Source organism: Oncorhynchus keta, unplaced genomic scaffold (assembly GCF_023373465.1).
Source record: "Oncorhynchus keta strain PuntledgeMale-10-30-2019 unplaced genomic scaffold, Oket_V2 Un_contig_11255_pilon_pilon, whole genome shotgun sequence".
NCBI lineage: Eukaryota > Metazoa > Chordata > Actinopteri > Salmoniformes > Salmonidae > Oncorhynchus > Oncorhynchus keta.
The window spans coordinates 1-13,569 of NW_026277389.1; the positions used below are offsets into that span (position 1 = coordinate 1).

Consider the following 13,569-nt stretch of genomic DNA (forward strand, 5'->3'; position numbering starts at 1 on the left):
ATGTCACAATGTCAGATGAAAAAGAAAGACATTACTTACTTTCAGAGAGCAGCGTATCACACTCTAACCAACTGAGCTAACCGGCCGCTGGCTACAGAGCACAATTGTTGAGATGCACCGAGCCTCTGCAAGTGCTGGAGCGCAAACTAACAAGTCCACCAACAGCATAGCCTGACAAGACTGGACACTCTTGGTTGCTCCTTGTGGCAATTCCAAACAGCTGGGGAATTTGATCAATTGGTATTGTGTTTGCTTAGCATGCTATAGGTAGTGGGATCGATGCCCGCATTCCCCAAAAACACATTTTTTGTGGATCCAAGAAAGCTGCAGTTCACACTTCATGCAGCCTTGTCTTATGACAACCTACTGTCATGTAGCAATGACAAGCAACTTTAATGTAACACTGATGTCAAAATGTCAGATGAAAAAGCAAGACATTACTTACTTTCAGAGGAGCAGCGTAGCACACACCATTGAGGCCCACAAACAAAGCTGTGGAAAGGTTCCTTGAAGCCAGAGCATAAAGAAAGAACAAATAAAGATGCCGAAACCCGGATCGAACCAGGGACCTTTAGATCTTCAGTCTAACGCTCTCCCAACTGAGCTATTCCGGCAATTCACTCAACATAATTCTGTGGCACCCTTGACAATTCACATGCATGTGACTCGTAATTTTGACACTCAAAATGTACATAATAGCCAGTATGGGGATCGAACCCATGACCTTGGCGTTATTAGCACCACACTCTAACCAACTGAGCTAACCGGCCATTTGCTATTTTGCTCAATTGTTGAAATGCACTGAGCCTCTGCAAGTGCTGGCACATCAACAAACAAGTCCACCAACAGCATAGCCTGACAAGACTGGACCCTCTTGGTTGCTTCTTGTGGAAATTCCAAACGGCTGGGGAATTAGCTCAAATGCTTTGCACGCGTGAGGTAGTGGGATCGATGCCCACATTCTCCAAAAGCACATTGTTTTATGGATCCAAGAAAACTCCAGTTCACACTTCATGCAGCCTTGTCTTACGACAACCTACTGTCATGTAAACAATGACAAGAAACTGTCATGTAACAATGACAAGAAACTCTCATGTAACACTGATGTCACAATGTCAGATGAAAAAGAAAGACATTACTTACTTTCAGAGAGCAGCGTATCACACACTCTAACCAACTGAGCTAACCGGCCGCTGGCTACAGAGCACAATTGTTGAGATGCACCGAGCCTCTGCAAGTGCTGGAGCGCAAACTAACAAGTCCACCAACAGCATAGCCTGACAAGACTGGACACTCTTGGTTGCTCCTTGTGGCAATTCCAAACAGCTGGGGAATTTGATCAATTGGTATTGTGTTTGCTTAGCATGCTATAGGTAGTGGGATCGATGCCCGCATTCCCCAAAAACACATTTTTTGTGGATCCAAGAAAGCTGCAGTTCACACTTCATGCAGCCTTGTCTTATGACAACCTACTGTCATGTAGCAATGACAAGCAACTTTAATGTAACACTGATGTCAAAATGTCAGATGAAAAAGCAAGACATTACTTACTTTCAGAGGAGCAGCGTAGCACACACCATTGAGGCCCACAAACAAAGCTGTGGAAAGGTTCCTTGAAGCCAGAGCATAAAGAAAGAACAAATAAAGATGCCGAAACCCGGGATCGAACCAGGGACCTTTAGATCTTCAGTCTAACGCTCTCCCAACTGAGCTATTCCGGCAATTCACTCAACATAATTCTGTGGCACCCTTGACAATTCACATGCATGTGACTCGTAATTTTGACACTCAAAATGTACATAATAGCCAGTATGGGGATCGAACCCATGACCTTGGCGTTATTAGCACCACACTCTAACCAACTGAGCTAACCGGCCATTTGCTATTTTGCTCAATTGTTGAAATGCACTGAGCCTCTGCAAGTGCTGGCACATCAACAAACAAGTCCACCAACAGCATAGCCTGACAAGACTGGACCCTCTTGGTTGCTTCTTGTGGAAATTCCAAACGGCTGGGGAATTAGCTCAAATGCTTTGCACGCGTGAGGTAGTGGGATCGATGCCCACATTCTCCAAAAGCACATTGTTTTATGGATCCAAGAAAACTCCAGTTCACACTTCATGCAGCCTTGTCTTACGACAACCTACTGTCATGTAAACAATGACAAGAAACTGTCATGTAACAATGACAAGAAACTCTCATGTAACACTGATGTCACAATGTCAGATGAAAAAGAAAGACATTACTTACTTTCAGAGAGCAGCGTATCACACACTCTAACCAACTGAGCTAACCAGCCGCTGGCTACAGAGCACAATTGTTGAGATGCACCGAGCCTCTGCAAGTGCTGGAGCGCAAACTAACAAGTCCACCAACAGCATAGCCTGACAAGACTGGACACTCTTGGTTGCTCCTTGTGGCAATTCCAAACAGCTGGGGAATTTGATCAATTGGTATTGTGTTTGCTTAGCATGCTATAGGTAGTGGGATCGATGCCCGCATTCCCCAAAAACACATTTTTTGTGGATCCAAGAAAGCTGCAGTTCACACTTCATGCAGCCTTGTCTTATGACAACCTACTGTCATGTAGCAATGACAAGCAACTTTAATGTAACACTGATGTCAAAATGTCAGATGAAAAAGCAAGACATTACTTACTTTCAGAGGAGCAGCGTAGCACACACCATTGAGGCCCACAAACAAAGCTGTGGAAAGGTTCCTTGAAGCCAGAGCATAAAGAAAGAACAAATAAAGATGCCGAAACCCGGGATCGAACCAGGGACCTTTAGATCTTCAGTCTAACGCTCTCCCAACTGAGCTATTCCGGCAATTCACTCAACATAATTCTGTGGCACCCTTGACAATTCACATGCATGTGACTCGTAATTTTGACACTCAAAATGTACATAATAGCCAGTATGGGGATCGAACCCATGACCTTGGCGTTATTAGCACCACACTCTAACCAACTGAGCTAACCAGCCATTTGCTATTTTGCTCAATTGTTGAAATGCACTGAGCCTCTGCAAGTGCTGGCACATCAACAAACAAGTCCACCAACAGCATAGCCTGACAAGACTGGACCCTCTTGGTTGCTTCTTGTGGAAATTCCAAACGGCTGGGGAATTAGCTCAAATGCTTTGCACGCGTGAGGTAGTGGGATCGATGCCCACATTCTCCAAAAGCACATTGTTTTATGGATCCAAGAAAACTCCAGTTCACACTTCATGCAGCCTTGTCTTACGACAACCTACTGTCATGTAAACAATGACAAGAAACTGTCATGTAACAATGACAAGAAACTCTCATGTAACACTGATGTCACAATGTCAGATGAAAAAGAAAGACATTACTTACTTTCAGAGAGCAGCGTATCACACACTCTAACCAACTGAGCTAACCGGCCGCTGGCTACAGAGCACAATTGTTGAGATGCACCGAGCCTCTGCAAGTGCTGGAGCGCAAACTAACAAGTCCACCAACAGCATAGCCTGACAAGACTGGACACTCTTGGTTGCTCCTTGTGGCAATTCCAAACAGCTGGGGAATTTGATCAATTGGTATTGTGTTTGCTTAGCATGCTATAGGTAGTGGGATCGATGCCCGCATTCCCCAAAAACACATTTTTTGTGGATCCAAGAAAGCTGCAGTTCACACTTCATGCAGCCTTGTCTTATGACAACCTACTGTCATGTAGCAATGACAAGCAACTTTAATGTAACACTGATGTCAAAATGTCAGATGAAAAAGCAAGACATTACTTACTTTCAGAGGAGCAGCGTAGCACACACCATTGAGGCCCACAAACAAAGCTGTGGAAAGGTTCCTTGAAGCCAGAGCATAAAGAAAGAACAAATAAAGATGCCGAAACCCGGGATCGAACCAGGGACCTTTAGATCTTCAGTCTAACGCTCTCCCAACTGAGCTATTCCGGCAATTCACTCAACATAATTCTGTGGCACCCTTGACAATTCACATGCATGTGACTCGTAATTTTGACACTCAAAATGTACATAATAGCCAGTATGGGGATCGAACCCATGACCTTGGCGTTATTAGCACCACACTCTAACCAACTGAGCTAACCGGCCATTTGCTATTTTGCTCAATTGTTGAAATGCACTGAGCCTCTGCAAGTGCTGGCACATCAACAAACAAGTCCACCAACAGCATAGCCTGACAAGACTGGACCCTCTTGGTTGCTTCTTGTGGAAATTCCAAACGGCTGGGGAATTAGCTCAAATGCTTTGCACGCGTGAGGTAGTGGGATCGATGCCCACATTCTCCAAAAGCACATTGTTTTATGGATCCAAGAAAACTCCAGTTCACACTTCATGCAGCCTTGTCTTACGACAACCTACTGTCATGTAAACAATGACAAGAAACTGTCATGTAACAATGACAAGAAACTCTCATGTAACACTGATGTCACAATGTCAGATGAAAAAGAAAGACATTACTTACTTTCAGAGAGCAGCGTATCACACACTCTAACCAACTGAGCTAACCGGCCGCTGGCTACAGAGCACAATTGTTGAGATGCACCGAGCCTCTGCAAGTGCTGGAGCGCAAACTAACAAGTCCACCAACAGCATAGCCTGACAAGACTGGACACTCTTGGTTGCTCCTTGTGGCAATTCCAAACAGCTGGGGAATTTGATCAATTGGTATTGTGTTTGCTTAGCATGCTATAGGTAGTGGGATCGATGCCCGCATTCCCCAAAAACACATTTTTTGTGGATCCAAGAAAGCTGCAGTTCACACTTCATGCAGCCTTGTCTTATGACAACCTACTGTCATGTAGCAATGACAAGCAACTTTAATGTAACACTGATGTCAAAATGTCAGATGAAAAAGCAAGACATTACTTACTTTCAGAGGAGCAGCGTAGCACACACCATTGAGGCCCACAAACAAAGCTGTGGAAAGGTTCCTTGAAGCCAGAGCATAAAGAAAGAACAAATAAAGATGCCGAAACCGGGATCGAACCAGGGACCTTTAGATCTTCAGTCTAACGCTCTCCCAACTGAGCTATTCCGGCAATTCACTCAACATAATTCTGTGGCACCCTTGACAATTCACATGCATGTGACTCGTAATTTTGACACTCAAAATGTACATAATAGCCAGTATGGGGATCGAACCCATGACCTTGGCGTTATTAGCACCACACTCTAACCAACTGAGCTAACCGGCCATTTGCTATTTTGCTCAATTGTTGAAATGCACTGAGCCTCTGCAAGTGCTGGCACATCAACAAACAAGTCCACCAACAGCATAGCCTGACAAGACTGGACCCTCTTGGTTGCTTCTTGTGGAAATTCCAAACGGCTGGGGAATTAGCTCAAATGCTTTGCACGCGTGAGGTAGTGGGATCGATGCCCACATTCTCCAAAAGCACATTGTTTTATGGATCCAAGAAAACTCCAGTTCACACTTCATGCAGCCTTGTCTTACGACAACCTACTGTCATGTAAACAATGACAAGAAACTGTCATGTAACAATGACAAGAAACTCTCATGTAACACTGATGTCACAATGTCAGATGAAAAAGAAAGACATTACTTACTTTCAGAGAGCAGCGTATCACACACTCTAACCAACTGAGCTAACCGGCCGCTGGCTACAGAGCACAATTGTTGAGATGCACCGAGCCTCTGCAAGTGCTGGAGCGCAAACTAACAAGTCCACCAACAGCATAGCCTGACAAGACTGGACACTCTTGGTTGCTCCTTGTGGCAATTCCAAACAGCTGGGGAATTTGATCAATTGGTATTGTGTTTGCTTAGCATGCTATAGGTAGTGGGATCGATGCCCGCATTCCCCAAAAACACATTTTTTTGTGGATCCAAGAAAGCTGCAGTTCACACTTCATGCAGCCTTGTCTTATGACAACCTACTGTCATGTAGCAATGACAAGCAACTTTAATGTAACACTGATGTCAAAATGTCAGATGAAAAAGCAAGACATTACTTACTTTCAGAGGAGCAGCGTAGCACACACCATTGAGGCCCACAAACAAAGCTGTGGAAAGGTTCCTTGAAGCCAGAGCATAAAGAAAGAACAAATAAAGATGCCGAAACCCGGGATCGAACCAGGGACCTTTAGATCTTCAGTCTAACGCTCTCCCAACTGAGCTATTCCGGCAATTCACTCAACATAATTCTGTGGCACCCTTGACAATTCACATGCATGTGACTCGTAATTTTGACACTCAAAATGTACATAATAGCCAGTATGGGGATCGAACCCATGACCTTGGCGTTATTAGCACCACACTCTAACCAACTGAGCTAACCGGCCATTTGCTATTTTGCTCAATTGTTGAAATGCACTGAGCCTCTGCAAGTGCTGGCACATCAACAAACAAGTCCACCAACAGCATAGCCTGACAAGACTGGACCCTCTTGGTTGCTTCTTGTGGAAATTCCAAACGGCTGGGGAATTAGCTCAAATGCTTTGCACGCGTGAGGTAGTGGGATCGATGCCCACATTCTCCAAAAGCACATTGTTTTATGGATCCAAGAAAACTCCAGTTCACACTTCATGCAGCCTTGTCTTACGACAACCTACTGTCATGTAAACAATGACAAGAAACTGTCATGTAACAATGACAAGAAACTCTCATGTAACACTGATGTCACAATGTCAGATGAAAAAGAAAGACATTACTTACTTTCAGAGAGCAGCGTATCACACACTCTAACCAACTGAGCTAACCGGCCGCTGGCTACAGAGCACAATTGTTGAGATGCACCGAGCCTCTGCAAGTGCTGGAGCGCAAACTAACAAGTCCACCAACAGCATAGCCTGACAAGACTGGACACTCTTGGTTGCTCCTTGTGGCAATTCCAAACAGCTGGGGAATTTGATCAATTGGTATTGTGTTTGCTTAGCATGCTATAGGTAGTGGGATCGATGCCCGCATTCCCCAAAAACACATTTTTTTGTGGATCCAAGAAAGCTGCAGTTCACACTTCATGCAGCCTTGTCTTATGACAACCTACTGTCATGTAGCAATGACAAGCAACTTTAATGTAACACTGATGTAAAAATGTCAGATGAAAAAGCAAGACATTACTTACTTTCAGAGGAGCAGCGTAGCACACACCATTGATGCCCACAAACAAAGCTGTGGAAAGGTTCCTTGAAGCCAGAGCATAAAGAAAGAACAAATAAAGATGCCAAAACCCACGATCAAACCAGGGACCTTTAGATCTTCAGTCTAACGCTCTCCCAACTGAGCTATTCCGGCAATTCACTCAACATAATTCTGTGGCACCCTTGACAATTCACATGCATGTGACTCGTAATTTTGACACTCAAAATGTACATAATAGCCAGTATGGGGATCGAACCCATGACCTTGGCGTTATTAGCACCACACTCTAACCAACTGAGCTAACCGGCCATTTGCTATTTTGCTCAATTGTTGAAATGCACTGAGCCTCTGCAAGTGCTGGCACATCAACAAACAAGTCCACCAACAGCATAGCCTGACAAGACTGGACCCTCTTGGTTGCTTCTTGTGGAAATTCCAAACGGCTGGGGAATTAGCTCAAATGCTTTGCACGCGTGAGGTAGTGGGATCGATGCCCACATTCTCCAAAAGCACATTGTTTTATGGATCCAAGAAAACTCCAGTTCACACTTCATGCAGCCTTGTCTTACGACAACCTACTGTCATGTAAACAATGACAAGAAACTGTCATGTAACAATGACAAGAAACTCTCATGTAACACTGATGTCACAATGTCAGATGAAAAAGAAAGACATTACTTACTTTCAGAGAGCAGCGTATCACACACTCTAACCAACTGAGCTAACCGGCCGCTGGCTACAGAGCACAATTGTTGAGATGCACCGAGCCTCTGCAAGTGCTGGAGCGCAAACTAACAAGTCCACCAACAGCATAGCCTGACAAGACTGGACACTCTTGGTTGCTCCTTGTGGCAATTCCAAACAGCTGGGGAATTTGATCAATTGGTATTGTGTTTGCTTAGCATGCTATAGGTAGTGGGATCGATACCCGCATTCCCCAAAAACACATTTTTTGTGGATCCAAGAAAGCTGCAGTTCACACTTCATGCAGCCTTGTCTTATGAAAACCTACTGTCATGTAGCAATGACAAGCAACTTTAATGTAACACTGATGTCAAAATGTCAGATGAAAAAGCAAGACATTACTTACTTTCAGAGGAGCAGCGTAGCACACACCATTGAGGCCCACAAACAAAGCTGTGGAAAGGTTCCTTGAAGCCAGAGCATAAAGAAAGAACAAATAAAGATGCCGAAACCCGCGATCAAACCAGGGACCTTTAGATCTTCAGTCTAACGCTCTCCCAACTGAGCTATTCCGGCAATTCACTCAACATAATTCTGTGGCACCCTTGACAATTCACATGCATGTGACTCGTAATTTTGACACTCAAAATGTACATAATAGCCAGTATGGGGATCGAACCCATGACCTTGGCGTTATTAGCACCACACTCTAACCAACTGAGCTAACCGGCCATTTGCTATTTTGCTCAATTGTTGAAATGCACTGAGCCTCTGCAAGTGCTGGCACATCAACAAACAAGTCCACCAACAGCATAGCCTGACAAGACTGGACCCTCTTGGTTGCTTCTTGTGGAAATTCCAAACGGCTGGGGAATTAGCTCAAATGCTTTGCACGCGTGAGGTAGTGGGATCGATGCCCACATTCTCCAAAAGCACATTGTTTTATGGATCCAAGAAAACTCCAGTTCACACTTCATGCAGCCTTGTCTTACGACAACCTACTGTCATGTAAACAATGACAAGAAACTGTCATGTAACAATGACAAGAAACTCTCATGTAACACTGATGTCACAATGTCAGATGAAAAAGAAAGACATTACTTACTTTCAGAGAGCAGCGTATCACACACTCTAACCAACTGAGCTAACCGGCCGCTGGCTACAGAGCACAATTGTTGAGATGCACCGAGCCTCTGCAAGTGCTGGAGCGCAAACTAACAAGTCCACCAACAGCATAGCCTGACAAGACTGGACACTCTTGGTTGCTCCTTGTGGCAATTCCAAACAGCTGGGGAATTTGATCAATTGGTATTGTGTTTGCTTAGCATGCTATAGGTAGTGGGATCGATGCCCGCATTCCCCAAAAACACATTTTTTGTGGATCCAAGAAAGCTGCAGTTCACACTTCATGCAGCCTTGTCTTATGAAACCTACTGTCATGTAGCAATGACAAGCAACTTTAATGTAACACTGATGTCAAAATGTCAGATGAAAAAGCAAGACATTACTTACTTTCAGAGGAGCAGCGTAGCACACACCATTGAGGCCCACAAACAAAGCTGTGGAAAGGTTCCTTGAAGCCAGAGCATAAAGAAAGAACAAATAAAGATGCCGAAACCCGGGATCGAACCAGGGACCTTTAGATCTTCAGTCTAACGCTCTCCCAACTGAGCTATTCCGGCAATTCACTCAACATAATTCTGTGGCACCCTTGACAATTCACATGCATGTGACTCGTAATTTTGACACTCAAAATGTACATAATAGCCAGTATGGGGATCGAACCCATGACCTTGGCGTTATTAGCACCACACTCTAACCAACTGAGCTAACCAGCCATTTGCTATTTTGCTCAATTGTTGAAATGCACTGAGCCTCTGCAAGTGCTGGCACATCAACAAACAAGTCCACCAACAGCATAGCCTGACAAGACTGGACCCTCTTGGTTGCTTCTTGTGGAAATTCCAAACGGCTGGGGAATTAGCTCAAATGCTTTGCACGCGTGAGGTAGTGGGATCGATGCCCACATTCTCCAAAAGCACATTGTTTTATGGATCCAAGAAAACTCCAGTTCACACTTCATGCAGCCTTGTCTTACGACAACCTACTGTCATGTAAACAATGACAAGAAACTGTCATGTAACAATGACAAGAAACTCTCATGTAACACTGATGTCACAATGTCAGATGAAAAAGAAAGACATTACTTACTTTCAGAGAGCAGCGTATCACACACTCTAACCAACTGAGCTAACCGGCCGCTGGCTACAGAGCACAATTGTTGAGATGCACCGAGCCTCTGCAAGTGCTGGAGCGCAAACTAACAAGTCCACCAACAGCATAGCCTGACAAGACTGGACACTCTTGGTTGCTCCTTGTGGCAATTCCAAACAGCTGGGGAATTTGATCAATTGGTATTGTGTTTGCTTAGCATGCTATAGGTAGTGGGATCGATGCCCGCATTCCCCAAAAACACATTTTTTGTGGATCCAAGAAAGCTGCAGTTCACACTTCATGCAGCCTTGTCTTATGACAACCTACTGTCATGTAGCAATGACAAGCAACTTTAATGTAACACTGATGTCAAAATGTCAGATGAAAAAGCAAGACATTACTTACTTTCAGAGGAGCAGCGTAGCACACACCATTGAGGCCCACAAACAAAGCTGTGGAAAGATTCCTTGAAGCCAGAGCATAAAGAAAGAACAAATAAAGATGCCGAAACCCGGGATCGAACCAGGGACCTTTAGATCTTCAGTCTAACGCTCTCCCAACTGAGCTATTCCGGCAATTCACTCAACAAAATTCTGTGGCACCCTTGACAATTCACATGCATGTGACTCGTAATTTTGACACTCAAAATGTACATAATAGCCAGTATGGGGATCGAACCCATGACCTTGGCGTTATTAGCACCACACTCTAACCAACTGAGCTAACCGGCCATTTGCTATTTTGCTCAATTGTTGAAATGCACTGAGCCTCTGCAAGTGCTGGCACATCAACAAACAAGTCCACCAACAGCATAGCCTGACAAGACTGGACCCTCTTGGTTGCTTCTTGTGGAAATTCCAAACGGCTGGGGAATTAGCTCAAATGCTTTGCACGCGTGAGGTAGTGGGATCGATGCCCACATTCTCCAAAAGCACATTGTTTTATGGATCCAAGAAAACTCCAGTTCACACTTCATGCAGCCTTGTCTTACGACAACCTACTGTCATGTAAACAATGACAAGAAACTGTCATGTGACAATGACAAGAAACTCTCATGTAACACTGATGTCACAATGTCAGATGAAAAAGAAAGACATTACTTACTTTCAGAGAGCAGCGTATCACACACTCTAACCAACTGAGCTGACCAGCCGCTGGCTACAGAGCAAAATTGTTGAGATGCACCGAGCCTCTGCAAGTGCTGGAGCACAAACTAACAAGTCCACCAACAGCATAGCCTGACAAGACTGGACACTCTTGGTTGCTCCTTGTGGCAATTCCAAACAGCTGGGGAATTTGATCAATTGGTATTGTGTTTGCTTAGCATGCTATAGGTAGTGGGATCGATGCCCGCATTCCCCAAAAACACATTTTTTTGTGGATCCAAGAAAGCTGCAGTTCACACTTCATGCAGCCTTGTCTTATGAAAACCTACTGTCATGTAGCAATGACAAGCAACTTTAATGTAACACTGATGTCAAAATGTCAGATGAAAAAGCAAGACATTACTTACTTTCAGAGGAGCAGCGTAGCACACACCATTGAGGCCCACAAACAAAGCTGTGGAAAGGTTCCTTGAAGCCAGAGCATAAAGAAAGAACAAATAAAGATGCCGAAACCCGCGATCAAACCAGGGACCTTTAGATCTTCAGTCTAACGCTCTCCCAACTGAGCTATTCCGGCAATTCACTCAACATAATTCTGTGGCACCCTTGACAATTCACATGCATGTGACTCGTAATTTTGACACTCAAAATGTACATAATAGCCAGTATGGGGATCGAACCCATGACCTTGGCGTTATTAGCACCACACTCTAACCAACTGAGCTAACCGGCCATTTGCTATTTTGCTCAATTGTTGAAATGCACTGAGCCTCTGCAAGTGCTGGCACATCAACAAACAAGTCCACCAACAGCATAGCCTGACAAGACTGGACCCTCTTGGTTGCTTCTTGTGGAAATTCCAAACGGCTGAATTAGCTCAAATGCTTTGCACGCGTGAGGTAGTGGGATCGATGCCCACATTCTCCAAAAGCACATTGTTTTATGGATCCAAGAAAACTCCAGTTCACACTTCATGCAGCCTTGTCTTACGACAACCTACTGTCATGTAAACAATGACAAGAAACTGTCATGTAACAATGACAAGAAACTCTCATGTAACACTGATGTCACAATGTCAGATGAAAAAGAAAGACATTACTTACTTTCAGAGAGCAGCGTATCACACACTCTAACCAACTGAGCTAACCGGCCGCTGGCTACAGAGCACAATTGTTGAGATGCACCGAGCCTCTGCAAGTGCTGGAGCGCAAACTAACAAGTCCACCAACAGCATAGCCTGACAAGACTGGACACTCTTGGTTGCTCCTTGTGGCAATTCCAAACAGCTGGGGAATTTGATCAATTGGTATTGTGTTTGCTTAGCATGCTATAGGTAGTGGGATCGATGCCCGCATTCCCCAAAAACACATTTTTTTGTGGATCCAAGAAAGCTGCAGTTCACACTTCATGCAGCCTTGTCTTATGACAACCTACTGTCATGTAGCAATGACAAGCAACTTTAATGTAACACTGATGTCAAAATGTCAGATGAAAAAGCAAGACATTACTTACTTTCAGAGGAGCAGCGTAGCACACACCATTGAGGCCCACAAACAAAGCTGTGGAAAGGTTCCTTGAAGCCAGAGCATAAAGAAAGAACAAATAAAGATGCCGAAACCCGGGATCGAACCAGGGACCTTTAGATCTTCAGTCTAACGCTCTCCCAACTGAGCTATTCCGGCAATTCACTCAACAAAATTCTGTGGCACCCTTGACAATTCACATGCATGTGACTCGTAATTTTGACACTCAAAATGTACATAATAGCCAGTATGGGGATCGAACCCATGACCTTGGCGTTATTAGCACCACACTCTAACCAACTGAGCTAACCGGCCATTTGCTATTTTGCTCAATTGTTGAAACACTGAGCCTCTGCAAGTGCTGGCACATCAACAAACAAGTCCACCAACAGCATAGCCTGACAAGACTGGACCCTCTTGGTTGCTTCTTGTGGAAATTCCAAACGGCTGGGGAATTAGCTCAAATGCTTTGCACGCGTGAGGTAGTGGGATCGATGCCCACATTCTCCAAAAGCACATTGTTTTATGGATCCAAGAAAACTCCAGTTCACACTTCATGCAGCCTTGTCTTACGACAACCTACTGTCATGTAAACAATGACAAGAAACTGTCATGTAACAATGACAAGAAACTCTCATGTAACACTGATGTCACAATGTCAGATGAAAAAGAAAGACATTACTTACTTTCAGAGAGCAGCGTATCACACACTCTAACCAACTGAGCTAACCGGCCGCTGGCTACAGAGCACAATTGTTGAGATGCACCGAGCCTCTGCAAGTGCTGGAGCGCAAACTAACAAGTCCACCAACAGCATAGCCTGACAAGACTGGACACTCTTGGTTGCTCCTTGTGGCAATTCCAAACAGCTGGGGAATTTGATCAATTGGTATTGTGTTTGCTTAGCATGCTATAGGTAGTGGGATCGATGCCCACAT

At 44.4% G+C, this 13,569-nt stretch overlaps 20 non-coding genes across 20 annotated transcripts; all 20 read right to left on the bottom strand.

Annotated features, from left to right (window-relative positions):
* Positions 1 to 542: 542 nt before the first annotated feature.
* trnaf-gaa (transfer RNA phenylalanine (anticodon GAA)) lies at positions 543 to 614 on the bottom strand. Its single transcript has one exon. It is a non-coding gene; the product is annotated as a tRNA-Phe (tRNA).
* Positions 615 to 696: 82 nt separating this feature from the next.
* trnai-aau (transfer RNA isoleucine (anticodon AAU)) lies at positions 697 to 770 on the bottom strand. The gene has a single exon. It is a non-coding gene; the product is annotated as a tRNA-Ile (tRNA).
* Positions 771 to 1,648: 878 nt separating this feature from the next.
* trnaf-gaa (transfer RNA phenylalanine (anticodon GAA)) lies at positions 1,649 to 1,721 on the bottom strand. Its single transcript has one exon. It is a non-coding gene; the product is annotated as a tRNA-Phe (tRNA).
* Positions 1,722 to 1,803: 82 nt separating this feature from the next.
* On the bottom strand, positions 1,804 to 1,877 carry trnai-aau (transfer RNA isoleucine (anticodon AAU)). Its single transcript has one exon. It is a non-coding gene; the product is annotated as a tRNA-Ile (tRNA).
* An 878-nt stretch (positions 1,878 to 2,755) lies between these two features.
* Positions 2,756 to 2,828, bottom strand: trnaf-gaa (transfer RNA phenylalanine (anticodon GAA)). The gene has a single exon. It is a non-coding gene; the product is annotated as a tRNA-Phe (tRNA).
* An 82-nt stretch (positions 2,829 to 2,910) lies between these two features.
* trnai-aau (transfer RNA isoleucine (anticodon AAU)) lies at positions 2,911 to 2,984 on the bottom strand. Its single transcript has one exon. It is a non-coding gene; the product is annotated as a tRNA-Ile (tRNA).
* Positions 2,985 to 3,862: 878 nt separating this feature from the next.
* On the bottom strand, positions 3,863 to 3,935 carry trnaf-gaa (transfer RNA phenylalanine (anticodon GAA)). The gene has a single exon. It is a non-coding gene; the product is annotated as a tRNA-Phe (tRNA).
* Positions 3,936 to 4,017: 82 nt separating this feature from the next.
* Positions 4,018 to 4,091, bottom strand: trnai-aau (transfer RNA isoleucine (anticodon AAU)). Its single transcript has one exon. It is a non-coding gene; the product is annotated as a tRNA-Ile (tRNA).
* A 1,032-nt stretch (positions 4,092 to 5,123) lies between these two features.
* trnai-aau (transfer RNA isoleucine (anticodon AAU)) lies at positions 5,124 to 5,197 on the bottom strand. The gene has a single exon. It is a non-coding gene; the product is annotated as a tRNA-Ile (tRNA).
* An 879-nt stretch (positions 5,198 to 6,076) lies between these two features.
* On the bottom strand, positions 6,077 to 6,149 carry trnaf-gaa (transfer RNA phenylalanine (anticodon GAA)). The gene has a single exon. It is a non-coding gene; the product is annotated as a tRNA-Phe (tRNA).
* An 82-nt stretch (positions 6,150 to 6,231) lies between these two features.
* Positions 6,232 to 6,305, bottom strand: trnai-aau (transfer RNA isoleucine (anticodon AAU)). Its single transcript has one exon. It is a non-coding gene; the product is annotated as a tRNA-Ile (tRNA).
* A 1,034-nt stretch (positions 6,306 to 7,339) lies between these two features.
* On the bottom strand, positions 7,340 to 7,413 carry trnai-aau (transfer RNA isoleucine (anticodon AAU)). Its single transcript has one exon. It is a non-coding gene; the product is annotated as a tRNA-Ile (tRNA).
* Positions 7,414 to 8,446: 1,033 nt separating this feature from the next.
* trnai-aau (transfer RNA isoleucine (anticodon AAU)) lies at positions 8,447 to 8,520 on the bottom strand. Its single transcript has one exon. It is a non-coding gene; the product is annotated as a tRNA-Ile (tRNA).
* An 877-nt stretch (positions 8,521 to 9,397) lies between these two features.
* On the bottom strand, positions 9,398 to 9,470 carry trnaf-gaa (transfer RNA phenylalanine (anticodon GAA)). Its single transcript has one exon. It is a non-coding gene; the product is annotated as a tRNA-Phe (tRNA).
* Positions 9,471 to 9,552: 82 nt separating this feature from the next.
* On the bottom strand, positions 9,553 to 9,626 carry trnai-aau (transfer RNA isoleucine (anticodon AAU)). Its single transcript has one exon. It is a non-coding gene; the product is annotated as a tRNA-Ile (tRNA).
* An 878-nt stretch (positions 9,627 to 10,504) lies between these two features.
* Positions 10,505 to 10,577, bottom strand: trnaf-gaa (transfer RNA phenylalanine (anticodon GAA)). Its single transcript has one exon. It is a non-coding gene; the product is annotated as a tRNA-Phe (tRNA).
* Positions 10,578 to 10,659: 82 nt separating this feature from the next.
* Positions 10,660 to 10,733, bottom strand: trnai-aau (transfer RNA isoleucine (anticodon AAU)). The gene has a single exon. It is a non-coding gene; the product is annotated as a tRNA-Ile (tRNA).
* A 1,034-nt stretch (positions 10,734 to 11,767) lies between these two features.
* trnai-aau (transfer RNA isoleucine (anticodon AAU)) lies at positions 11,768 to 11,841 on the bottom strand. The gene has a single exon. It is a non-coding gene; the product is annotated as a tRNA-Ile (tRNA).
* An 876-nt stretch (positions 11,842 to 12,717) lies between these two features.
* trnaf-gaa (transfer RNA phenylalanine (anticodon GAA)) lies at positions 12,718 to 12,790 on the bottom strand. The gene has a single exon. It is a non-coding gene; the product is annotated as a tRNA-Phe (tRNA).
* An 82-nt stretch (positions 12,791 to 12,872) lies between these two features.
* trnai-aau (transfer RNA isoleucine (anticodon AAU)) lies at positions 12,873 to 12,946 on the bottom strand. The gene has a single exon. It is a non-coding gene; the product is annotated as a tRNA-Ile (tRNA).
* Positions 12,947 to 13,569: the final 623 nt, after the last annotated feature.